Source organism: Marmota marmota, unplaced genomic scaffold (assembly GCF_001458135.2).
Source record: "Marmota marmota marmota unplaced genomic scaffold, marMar, whole genome shotgun sequence".
Lineage (NCBI taxonomy): Eukaryota > Metazoa > Chordata > Mammalia > Rodentia > Sciuridae > Marmota > Marmota marmota.
The window spans coordinates 12993222-13006593 of record NW_025999961.1 but is presented as its reverse complement, the minus strand read 5'-3'; positions in this window follow the sequence as shown (position 1 = coordinate 13006593).

Below are 13372 nucleotides of genomic sequence, written 5' to 3'. Positions count from 1 at the left end.
CCCCCCCCCCCTCCTCCTCCTCCTATTCCTCCTCCTCTTACTCCTTATCTCCTTCCTCTTTTCCTTTGTCTCCTTCTTTTTTCTACAACTTCTTCTTCTTTAGTGCTAAGGATACTGGGGATCAACCCTCAACTTCACCACTGACCTACATCTCCAGTACTTTCTATTTAGTTAGTATTTATTTATTTATTTATTTGTTGGGTAGAGTCTCAGTCTCAGTTGCTGAGGCTGGCCTCCAAATTGCAATCCTCCTGCCTCAGCCTCTCTAGTTGCTAGAATGACATGCTTGTGTCATAGTGCTCAGTCCCACCCAACTAATTAAAATATAATAATGTCATTAATCATCAAATTTTCCCTGCTTCAGAGAATATCTTATCCAAAACAAAGTGGTACATTCCTGAGCTCTCCTCAAAATCATCTAACATTAGCCAAACCCAGCAATAAGCCCTCCCAACATCCTCTTCCTGACACAATCATGAATCCACATACTTTCTGGTTTCCTTTTTCCTTTTGCAACAAGTGTTGTTCTGGTGGGCATCTATATTTGTTTAACAAGTACAATGGAGAACATGATATAAAATGTCATCTTGTTCCCAATCTGGTGGTAACTTTAGTAGAAAGCATATTTTTTCAACATAAGCAGTTTAATAGAAAAGGAAGAAGGTTGAAATATCTTTTTAGTAGCTTCTTTTAATGTAGCAATTGAAAATATTAATTTATTCATATGTCAAATATTGCATAAATAACATCATGCTTTGTAGGAAGACAGGATCTGGAGTTAGCAGATGTAGAATATATTGTAAATAACTTTATATCATGAGATGAAATAAAAGGGTGATAGTAAAGTTTAAATCTTTCAGAGAAGTAAACATACCTATTCAAAGTTAAAGAAATCTGTATTTATTGAATTTTGTTCCAGGCCCAAAATAGTGAAGAATTTAGAAATCTAAGAGTGTTTATTAGGTAGCTGTGCTTCACTGTGACCAAAATACCTGATAAGAACAGCTTAGATGAATAAAAGTTTATTTTGGATCATGGTTCCAGAGGTCTGTCTATGGTTGGTGGACTCCATTGCTTTGGGTCTGAGTGAGGCAGAACATCTTGGTGGAAGGGCCTGGAGAAGTAAAGCTGCTAAGTTAATGACAGTCATTAAGCAAGGAACCTGGAAGAAAACATAAACCCTTCTAGGACAAGCTCCTGGGATTTACTTTCTTCAGCCACAAGTCTATTGTTACCACCCAGTAGTCCATTCAAATTATAAATCCATCAAATGCATTAATCCACTGATAAGGTTATTATTCTCACAGTATAATTGCCTGAAAGCCTGACCTCTGAACCTTCTATAATTAGTGATTATTATTTTAAAACATAATTTTTCAGGGGACATTAAATACTAATTGTAATATTGGTGAGGTATTAATATCATCAAATAGCATTGTAAAATTTAAAGAAGAAATTGTACCAGGGGAACTTGCTCTTATTTTTGTAATCCGAAAACTATCTTGAGAAACTTCTACTGAAATAGAATTAGAAAATTCTTATTGCTTTTTGTGTCCATCAAACCAATGTGTTGAAACCACAGAAATTAAGGAAATGAACTCAAACCTTTCATTGTGGGGGACCACATCCTCATAGAAAGTAACTTTAATTCTGGTTCTCTAACCAGAGGTATGTGTATCTGATCTACGTGATGAGCTTTTTAATTTTTTTTTATTTGTTTCTTCTCGTTTTAAGAGTTAGAAAGCTATTTCAGTACTATATTTCATGGGTATTGCTTTGTCTTATTCATATCCAGAATAAACAAAGCATCAAAGAAATGTCTCCTGAAAAGAAGACAGACGCATTCAAACTGAGCACAAACTATCCCAATAAAAAAACTTAAGAAATTGTGATTTGACAAATCTCTCTGAAATGATTTGCAGAGATCTACTTAGTCTTTGTCTCTATTATAAATATTTTACTTAATGATACTTCTGTTCTTCCTAACGTATTCAAGGCAGGTTAACTGTCATCATAACCCCCATTCTCACATAAGAAAAGTAAAGTACTGAGAGCAGCAGTTACTCAAATTTGTAGTTCTAGAAGTGAAACAGTGGAGATTTGAACCCATGACATCTGGTTCTAGAAAAGACTGCATACTCCTCCAACAAGAGCTCAAATTCTCAGCCAGTGTTTCCTAATCTGATATACAAAATAAAGTAGTGAAAGTATATACTTTATCAATAATCGAAATCTTAGATCCAAATTACTATCTTAAATGTAAAGTATGAAACCCTTAGTAATTATAAATATGACATAATATTAATTATGCTTTCTTAACCTAAGAGTTTAAAACAGTTAATACATTCCCCTTTTCTTTTTTTAACTATTTATTTTTTACTTGTAGTTGGACACAATAACTTTATTTATTTATTTATTTATTTATTTATTTATTTATTTATTTATTTTTATGTGGTGCTGACAATCTAACACAGGATTTCGCACATGCTGGACAAGCACTCTACCACTGAACCACAATTCCAGCCCAATATTCTTATTTTCTTACTAACTCCAAATATTACAATTTTTATAAATAACAAAATGCTATGTTTTCTTGTGAACAACTAGTTAGTAACATGAATTAGAAGCAGATTATAAAACAGAAAATCTACTAAAACCATCAGAAAGATCAAATATAAGATAGTAAAAATCAGCAATGTAATGAAACACATAACAGTTTAAATTAAATATATAGCATTTGAAGTTATTTTATGATCAGAATTAATTTGCCATTTTATAACCATAATTATTTGTCCTCATTAAATCTTTATGAACAGGTTAGATAAAAAATAAAACAGTGACTGAAGGAAAAACTCAAAATCCCTTTTTAAGTATTACGTTTTCATTATTCTCATTAGTGATCATTGTTAGCCAGTATTGGAAAGTTAAATTGGCCATTCAGGTGTGCTACTTATCCCTTATGATACATACACTCCATTAAAAACATTTCAATCAACTTTTAAGCTATTGTATCCAAATTAGGTATCTTCAACATGTTACGTATTATCAGCATTGCTTGTTGAAAAATCTCAATTTTCATATTTGCTTTAGAATATTTTTAGGTAAAAAATATGGCAGCCACTGACTACTCTATAACTGTCCACAGTTATTTGACCCTAGTTAAATAATGTATACTCACTCTGTCCTTAGTATCACCAGGCCTTCTTCTGTGCCTTATACTATTTAATTTATTGCCATTTATTGTTCCACTTTTAACCAATATGGCAAGTTGGTTTTAAGAAAGGAAGCCTCTTGTCAAATAAATACAGTAGTACACACACACACACACAAAATCCTTTTTTCTCTATTTGAATGACTTTTGTATGGAAAGAGTTTGAACAGATATATATATATATATATATATATATATATATATATATATATACACACATACATACATATACATATGATGACCACAATAGGAAAGACATGTCCTGGAGCTGTGAAGAGTNATATATATATATATTTATTAGTTGCTCATGACAATACAATGATCTTGACATATCATACATTTGATTCAAATGGGGTATGAATTTTCATTTTTCCATGTGTACAGGCTGCAGGATCACATTGGTTATACGGTCACATATATACATACAGCAATACTAGTGTCTATTGTATTCTGCTGCCCTTCCTTTCCCCCCTCCCCTCCCTATCCCTCCCATCACCTCTCTCTACCCAATCTACAGTGACACATTTCTCTCTCTTTTTTATTCTTCCCCCTCACATCATCATACATGTATTCTGTATAACAATGAGGGTCTCCTTCCATCTTCCATGCAATTCCCCTTGTCCCTTCCATTCCCTCCCACCTCTCTTCCCTATTTAGTGGTAATCTTCTTCTCATGCTCTTCCTCCCTACTCTATTTTGAGTGACCCTCCTTATATCAGAGAAGACATTTGGCATTTGATTTTTAGGGATTAGCTAACTTCACTTAGCATAATCTGCTCTAATGCCATCCATTTCCCTGCAAATGCCATGATCTTATTTTTTAGTGCTGAGTAATATTCCATTGTGTATAAATGCCACATTTTTTTTTTATCAATTCATCTATTGAAGGGCATCTAGGTTGGTTCCACAGTCTAGGTATTGTCAATTGTAATGCTATGAACATTGATGTGGCTGTGTCCCTGTAGTATGCTCTTTTTAGGTCTTCTGGGTATAGTTTGAGAAGGGGAATAGCTGGGTCAAATGGCAGTTCCATTCCCAGCTTTCCAAGGAATCTCCATTCTGTTTTCCAAATTGGCTGCACCAATTTGCAGTCCCACCAGCAATGTACAAGTGTACCTTTTTCCCCACATCCTCTCCAGCACTTGTTATTGTTTTACTTCATAATGGCTGCCATTCTTACTGGAGTGAGGTGGTATCTTAGAGTAGTTTTAATTTGCATTTGTCTGATTGCTAGAGGTGGTGAGCATTTTTTCATGTATTTGTTGATTGATTGTATATCCTCCTCTGAGAAGTGTCTGTTCAGGTCCTTGGCCCATTTGTTGATTGGGTTATTTATTTTTTTGTTGTTTAACTTTTTGAGTTCTTTGTATATTCTAGAGATTAGAGCTCTATCTGAAGTGTGAGGGTAAAAATTTGTTACCAGGATGTCGACTCTCTATTTACCTCACTTATTATTTCTCTTGCTGCGAAAAAACATTTTAGTTTGAATCCATCCCATTTGTTGATTCTTGATGTTAATTCTTGTGTTATAGGTGTCCTATTAAGGAATTTGGAGCCCGACTCCACAGTATGTAGATCGTAGCCAACTTTTTCTTGTATCAGATGCCATGACTCTGATTTGATATCAAGCTCCTTGATCCATTTTGAGTTAACTTTTGTGCATGGTGAGAGAAAGGGATTCAATTTCATTTCGTTGCATATGGATTTCCAGTTCTCCCAGCACCATTGGTTGAAGATGCTATCCTTTCTCCATTGCATGCTTTTAGCACCTTTGCCTAATAACAATACAGTCAAAACACTCTGACTTATTCTGTCATTCAAATGATATATTTATCCATTTCTTAATCAAATTTCTAATCTATGTGTTACCTATAACTATAATTTCTTCACTATATCCATCCAATACATCTCTAATTTTGCATGAAAAAAAAAAACCTGAGGTAAGAATTATATCACAAGCTTTGATTAGTTAGCCTATTACAGGGAAGAATATTCAGCTTAGTTTTTTTTTTCCTTTTTTTCACCATTTTTTTGTGTATAACCATTAGGATACAGATACACACTCCTTAGAAAACTCTATACATTATTCATAAAATAATGACTGAAGTATATTTTTATTATAATTTCTGATATTCTTTTTTTAAAATTTTTGATTTTGTTGTTTAGATGGACACAATACCTTTGTTTTATTTGTTGATTTTTAAAATGTGGTGCCAGGGATCGAACCCAGTGCCTCATGTGTGCTAGGCAAGCTCTCTGCCACTGAGCCACAACCCTGGCCCTCTGATATTCTTTACATTCTATTTCCTTGAGTTAGTATATAATTTAATTATTGGATAATATCTTAAAAGATCCTTTTTGAGTCTCCATTTTATTTTTCTCTTTCCTTATAACATTCAGAATACTACAATGTATATAAACATATTGATATATTCTTTTATTGCTAACATATAAATGGAAATGTAGTGTATTTGAATTTTATTTGCTTTGCCCATAGATATTACATATAGTATGTGCACCATTAATATTTGTATGCATAAAACTTTTTTCACGAAATTAATGAAGACTCAAAGGATTACACTAATTCTTTCTTTAAACAGATAAAAAAAATTCTATTACATGCAGAAACTCAGAAATATACAAGCAATCAGAGCATTTTATTTTTGATTAGAGGTACTGAATGATTAATAATTAATGAAATAATACATTTTTAAGTTAAGATGTTTTGTTAAGTAATTGAGAAGTTAGGCCCAAAAGGCCAAATTTTATATGGCAAAGCATTTCTTCATGTGTTTGTTCAATATCCGATAGGAACTACAATCTGGTAAAAAAGTTAGTAATATGGCAAATATCTTTATATCTAAGCCCTGATTCTTATGACTGCATTCCTCTAAATGTTCATGTGTATCTTTATTTATTTAACAGTAATGAAAAAGTAACATAACTTCTCAGTGGATAGTTTTTAATACTAACTTTTCTGTCTTCTTATTGCTAGAGAGCTGTCAATTTAATGCAGAAAAGGATACTAATTAGTATTGAGATTTTTTAATAACAGAAATGAGTTATCAATTTACCAGTTGCATGTCTTATTTAAAATAAATATTTCATAGTATATAAAACCTTGTTTATCCATGTATGTGTCCATATATATATTTAATAGTATATAACATCTTATACAAGCAAACATTCTCATTAGTGGACTTAAATATGGCAGTTAACTGTGAGTTTCTCCATCCCTAACTTATCTTTGTTCAGAATATGTGTTAACACATTATATAGTTTGAGACTAGGGTCAGGGAGTGCACATTTTAATACATTAATATATGCTTCACATGCTTACTAAACTATTTATTTATTTTTTAAGGCACCGAGGATTGAACTTAGGGGCACCAACCACTCAGCTACATTCCCAGCCTTATTTTGTATTTTATTTAGAGATAGGGTCTCCCTGAGTTGCTTAGCACCTGCTTTTGCTGAAGCTGACTTTGAACTGTCTATTCTCCTGTCTCAGTCTCCTGAGATCCTGGATTCACAGGCATGTGCTGCCGCACCTGGCCTGAATTTTTACATCAAATGTATTAGAATGTAATTTTTTAAAATTGTAATTTGTTATATATAACAGAAGAATTCATTACAATTCATATTACACATATAGAGCACAATTTTTCATATCGCTGGTTGTACACAACCATTTGTGTCTTCATGTATGTTCTTAGGGTAAGGACATTCATCTGATTCCACCTTCTTTCCTACTCCCATTCCCCCTCTCTCTGCCTTCCTCCCATTTGTCCTATCTACAGTTCATCTATTCATCCCATGCACACCCCCAACTACAATTATGAATCAGCTTCTTTAAATCAGAGAAAAAATTTGGCAATTGATTTTTTGGGATTGGCTACCTTTACTTAGCATTATATTTTCCAACTCCATCAATTTACCTGGAAATGCCATGATTTTATTCCACTTTTAAGCTGAATAATATCCCATTCTGTATATATACCACATTTTCTTTATCCATTCATCTATGGAAGGGTATCTAGATTGGTTCCCCAGTTTAGCTATTGTGAATTGTGCTACTTTTATAAACATTGATGTGGCTGTGTCCCTGTAGTATGCTTTTTTTCAAGTCCATTGGGTATAGACTATGGAGTAGAATATCTGATTTCAAATGGTGGTTCCATTCCCAGTTTTCCAAGTATTCTCCATACTGGAGTCCCCACATTCTTGCCAACATTTATTGTTGTTTGTTTTCTTTCTTTTTTTTTTAGAGACAGAGAGAGAGAGAGAGAGAATTTCTCAATATTTATTTTTTAGTTCTCAGCAGACACAACATCTTTATTTTATTTTTTATGTGGTGCTGAGGATCAAACCCAGCACCCCGCACATGCCAGGCAAGCGCGCTACCACTTGAGCCACATCCCCAGCACTGTTTGTTTTCTTAATAGCTGCCATTCTCTCTAGACTGAGATAAAATCTTAGTTTTTATTTGCATTTATGTAATTGCTAGATACATTGAGTATTTTTCATATATTTGTTGATTGATTGTATATCCTCTTCTGAGAAGTGTCTGTTCAGTTCCTTGACCCATTTATTGATTGGTTATTTATTATTTTGCTGTTAAGAGTTTTGAGTTCTTTATATATCCTAGAGACTAGTGCTCTATCTGATGTTCATGTGGTAAAAATTTCCTTCCATTCCATAGGCTCTCTATTCACTTCATTGATTATTTCTTTTGCTGAGAAGAAGCTTTGTAGTTTGAATCCATCCCATTTATTTATTCTTGATATTAATTCTTGTGCTATAGGAGTCTTATTAAGGAAGTTGGGGCCTAGTCCCACATGATGGAGATTTAGGCCTACTTTTTCTTCTAATTGATGCAGTGTCTCTGGTTTAATTCCTAGGTCCTAGATTCACTTTGAGCTGAGTTTTGTTCATGGTGAGAGATAGGGGTTTAATTTTATTTGTTGCATAAAAATTTCCAGTTGTCCCAGCACTATTTGTATAAAAGCCTCTCTTTTCTCAAATGTAGGTTTTTGGCACCTTTGTCTTATATAAGATAACTTTAATTATGTGGGTTAGTTTCTGTGTCATCTATTCTGAACCATTGGTCTACCAGTCTATTTTGTTGCCAATACCCTGCTGTTTCTGTTACTATTGCTCTGTAGTATAGTTTAAGATCTGGTGTGGTGATGCCACCTGCTTCACTCTTCTTGCTAAGGATTGCTTTAGTTATTCTGAGTCTCTGATTTTTCCAGATGAATATCATGACTGCTTTTTCTATTTCTATGAGGAATGTCATTGGGATTTTGATTGGAATTGCAATAAATTTGTATAGTGCTTTTGCTAGTATAGTCATTTTGACAATATTAATTTTGCCTATTCAAGAAAAGGGTAGATCCTTCTGTCTACTAACATCTTCATTAATTTCTTTCTTTAATGTTCTGTAGTTTTCATTGTAGACGTCTTTTACCTCTTTCATTAAGTTCATTTCCAAGTAATTTTTTTTTTTGAGGCTACTGTAAATGGGGTAGTTTTTCCTTGTTTCCCTTTCAAAAGATTTGTCACAGAAATGCCTTTGATTTATGCATGTTGATTTTATATCCTGCTACTTTGCTAAATTCACATACTAATACTAGAAGTTTTCCAGTTGAATTTTTTTTGGCTTTCTAGTATAGAATCATATCATTGGCAAATAGTGCTAATTTAAGTTCTTCTTTTCCTATCTGTATCCCTTTCATTTATTTCATTTGTCTGATTGCTCTGGCCAGTGTTTCAAGAACTATGTTAAATAGAAGTGGTGAAAGAGAGCATCCCTGTCTTGTTCCAGTTTTTAGAGGGAATGCCTTCAATTCGCTTGCTGAAAGATGAAATATTATATATATTTATATATATGATATCTATATATATCGGTTAAGTCTAAATTATTGATTGTATCATTGAGTTATATTGTTTATTTGTTCAGCTTTTGTTTGGGGATCTATCCTGTGATGAAAGAGGTGTTTTAAAGCCACTCAGAATATTGTGCCGTTGTCTATTTGACTCTTGAACTCGAGAAGAGTTTGGTTGATTAACGTAGACACTCCATTGTTTGGGGCATATGTATTTATCATTGTCATGTCTTATTGATGTCTTGTTCCCTTTAGCAGCAGAAAATATTCTTCTTTATCCCTTTTGATTAACTTTGGCTTGAAGTCTGCTTTATTTGATATGAAGATGGAAACCCCTGTTTGCTTCTGCAGTCCATGTGAGTGGTATAATTTTTTCCAACCTTTCACCTTCATTCTATGGATGTCTTTTCCTATGAGATGAGTCTCTTGGAGGCAGTATATATATATTTTTTTCTTGATCCAATCTGTCAGTCTATGTCTTTTTTTTATGAGTTTAGGCCATTAATATTTAGGGTTTTTATTGAGGCATGATTTACATTCCTGGACATTTTGGTTTATTATTGATATTTAACTTGATTTGGTTTCTTTTTTAATTAGTTTTTCCTTTCCCTTTACTGATATTCATTGCTGTTTTTCAATTCCTCTTCATGAATATTTTGCCAAGGATGTTCTCTAGTGCAGGCTTTCTAGCTATAAATTTGTTTAACTTTTGTTTATCATGGAAGGTTTTTACTTCATCATCAAATCTAAAGCTTAACTTGTTGAAAATAATATTCTTGGTTGGCATCCATTTTCTTTCAGAGCTTGGTATATGTTCTTCTAAGATCTCCTGGCTTTAAGGTTCTGGGTTGAAAACTCTGCTGAGATATGTGTTGGTCTCCTTCTATATGTCATCTGATTCTTGTCTCATTTGGCCTTTAAGATTCTATTCTTATCCTGTATGCTAAGCTTTTTCATTATAATGTCTTTGTTGTAGAAATAATGTAATTTTTTTTATATTGGTCTCCTGTAAATCTCTTTTATTTGATTTTCCTATTCATTCTTCATTTTTGGGAAATTTTCTTATAGTATGTCATTAAAGAGAGTGTATATTCTTTTGGGATATTACTGGGATAGTGAAAGGCACAGAGTTTCAACCCTTTGAAACTCTGTGCCTTTCACTATCCCAGTAACTCTTAGATTTGAACTTTTCATACTATTCCATAATTTTTGGATGTTCTGCTCATGATTTCTTACTATTTTCACTGTGTGGCCAACTTTATTTTTCAAATTGTATACATTGTCTTCATTATCTGATGTTGTGTCTCCCAAGTGATCTAGTCTGTTGGTGATGTTTTCTATTGAGTTTTTTATTTGTTTTATTGTTTCCTTCATTTCAAGAATTTCTGATAGTTTGTTTGTTTTCAGAATTTCTCTTTCTTGAATTAATATTTCACTACCTATATTTTCTCCTTTACCTCTTTGTTGGTGTGATCAATGGATGCCTGTATTTGCTCCCTTATCTGTTTATTGGTGTCATCAATGGTTGCCTGTTTTTGCTCTCTTATTTCTTTGTTGGAGTGATCAATTTTTTTTCTGTATTTGCTCATTTAGGTCACTCCTTAATTCACAGATTATTTTAATTATGAACATTCTGAATGCCTTCTCTGACATTTAATCAACTGTACTGTCCATGGGTTCTGTTATTGTAGTATCCTGGTTTGTTTGGGGCACTTTCCTTCCTCTTTTTATCATGTTGTCTATGTGATTTCCTTTCTTGCATAGTGGATCTGAGGTATTACAGTTTCTAACTTATAATCTAATAGTATCTGTGCAGGTTATCTGTATCTAACCTTGGTGTTGGGCTTCCAGACCCTGCTGATGTCGCAGGATGGATGCTACTGGCACTATAGATGGTGCCAGCAACATTAGGAAGTAACTTGAGATAACAGTAGAAATTTTAAGATATGAGGCTGAAAGGGTGGGCCTTACCCTGGCTTTGGGATGCCTGCTCCAGGATGCAACTTCTTCTAGGCTATGTCTGTTGTCCCAAGGTAGAGGCTACCACATGGGAAAGGCTGTGAAGATTGTTGCAGTGTCTCAAGATGGAACTGGTTAGACTTGGGCCCTGAAGTGATGGGGGGTGGACCCAGTCCTACCCAGAGCACTGGCTCCCATGCAGATTGGTGAGGCAAGTCTAACTAGAATACAATTTTTATACTACAAAATACACACATTTTATATTGTTTTTAGTTTAGAACACCATTATAAATAAAGAGTTTTTTGAACAACAATATACATGTTTTGCATAGACATACATTTTGGTCCTTTTGAGTAAATGCATAGGAGTAGAAATGTGACACATTTTAAGTGTATGCTTCAATTATAAGAAACACAAAGAAGTTCTAAAAATTATTATTTTTGTTATATTAATCACTATGGCAGAAAATGTCAGTTGCTTTGCATATGTGTCAGCACTTGAAAAAGACAAACTTTTCATGGTGGTCCCTTAAGTGTGTGACTATTTATACCTTTTTGTAATTTTAATTTAAACTTAACTGAGGGTTAATACTGTTAGCATTTATTCATGTGATTTTTATCTATTTTCATATTTTTTAAATGACTCTCTAGATTTTTACTTTTTGAATATTTTCGGTATTAATATATTAATATTCCTTCTTCCTTAAATGATTGATAAAATTGACCAATGACTGAGTCTGAATTATTTTAAGGCTTTTAATTAAAATTGCACTTTATTTAATTAATTCAGAGTTTCTAATTTCCTTGATTCTATTATGTTCTATTTTGTCTCTCAAGAGTTGTCCTCTCATCAAAGTATTCCAGTTTATCAGCATAAAGATTTTCATATATGTGGTACATTCATTTAAATATAATTAGCCTTAATAGTGACATATTCTATTTTATTTATGATATTCATAAGTTTCTTATTTTTATTAGAGCAATCTAAATAGAGATTAATCAATTTTACTGATCTGTTCAAATAACTAACTTTGATTCCATGATGTTATTCCATATTTTATTTCTTTCTATTTTCTCTCTCACTGATTTTTCTCTCTAATATTTAATATCTTTTTAAATATTAGATATTTATATATTATATATCTTACAGTTCTCAGATTATCAAGAACCTGATGTTAGACTGTGTTAAATTTCATACATGCCAAGCTGATGCTCTTAACATATTACCCTTATGAATCCTATCCCCTGTATACTATAAAAGAAGACAACTGTGAATTTCTTACCAGTCACCCTGGGAAATTCCATGTTTTTAAATTCAGAATGACGCAACTTAACATTTTCTTTCATTAGTACCTTCTAAAAACTCTTTCTGTATCTTCTTTTATGCTGTTTCAGCGTTTTTTTCATATAAAGAAAACTCTTTTCATTCAAATTTTATTCGCTTTCAGAGTGATCAAATCAGGGAAATAAATGCTGCTTATATAACTCAGGCCTCTATTATGATGAATTCCCATCAGCAATTTTCACAAGCTGTCTTCATTTACTCTTCCAAGAGCTTTGAAAACCACTAAAATGATCGTTTATTTCCTAAGCCACTAACAGGAATCTAGGCAATGTATCTTTTCCAACTGCCAATAATACTGATTTATATGTTCTGTTTGGTGTTTTCCTTGTTACAATCAAATGGTAATTTTATTTCACTGAACAGTAACTTGCTGAAAATTAATAGAATTTGTTTACAAATAGCTTTGCACAATAGTGTACTTTAGGCAAAAAAAAATACATTTTAAAGGAGAAAAGTAAATTTTGCTCACCACCCCACAAGCAGACAAAATCACTGTGTAAGTCTAGTACTGGCATGCTGATTAACTAGAATATCAATTAGTCTTATCCAGTATGATAAGTATATGGTGTGTAAGTCTAGTGCTAGCACACTGATTAACTAGAATATCAATTAGTCTTATCCAGTATGATAAGTATATGGTGTATGTGGCTAACTGGGTTTTAGGTTATGCTAATATCAAATTCTTTATCTATAACATGTAATCTAAAAGACATGATTCCTATATTTGAAGCAATACAATAGGCCTGAAAGAAGTGCAAGATATCCACATTTATCACTAGTAGGAATAATATAAATTAATTATCAGTACCTATTTTAGGTGATCCCCATAAGGAAGTTTACAAATTCAGAAATAAATATGAGAATGAAATTACTACAAATAATTTCCAAATCCAATATGATTTAATGTAACAGAAAATGTATATATATATATATATATATATATATATATATATATATATATATATATAT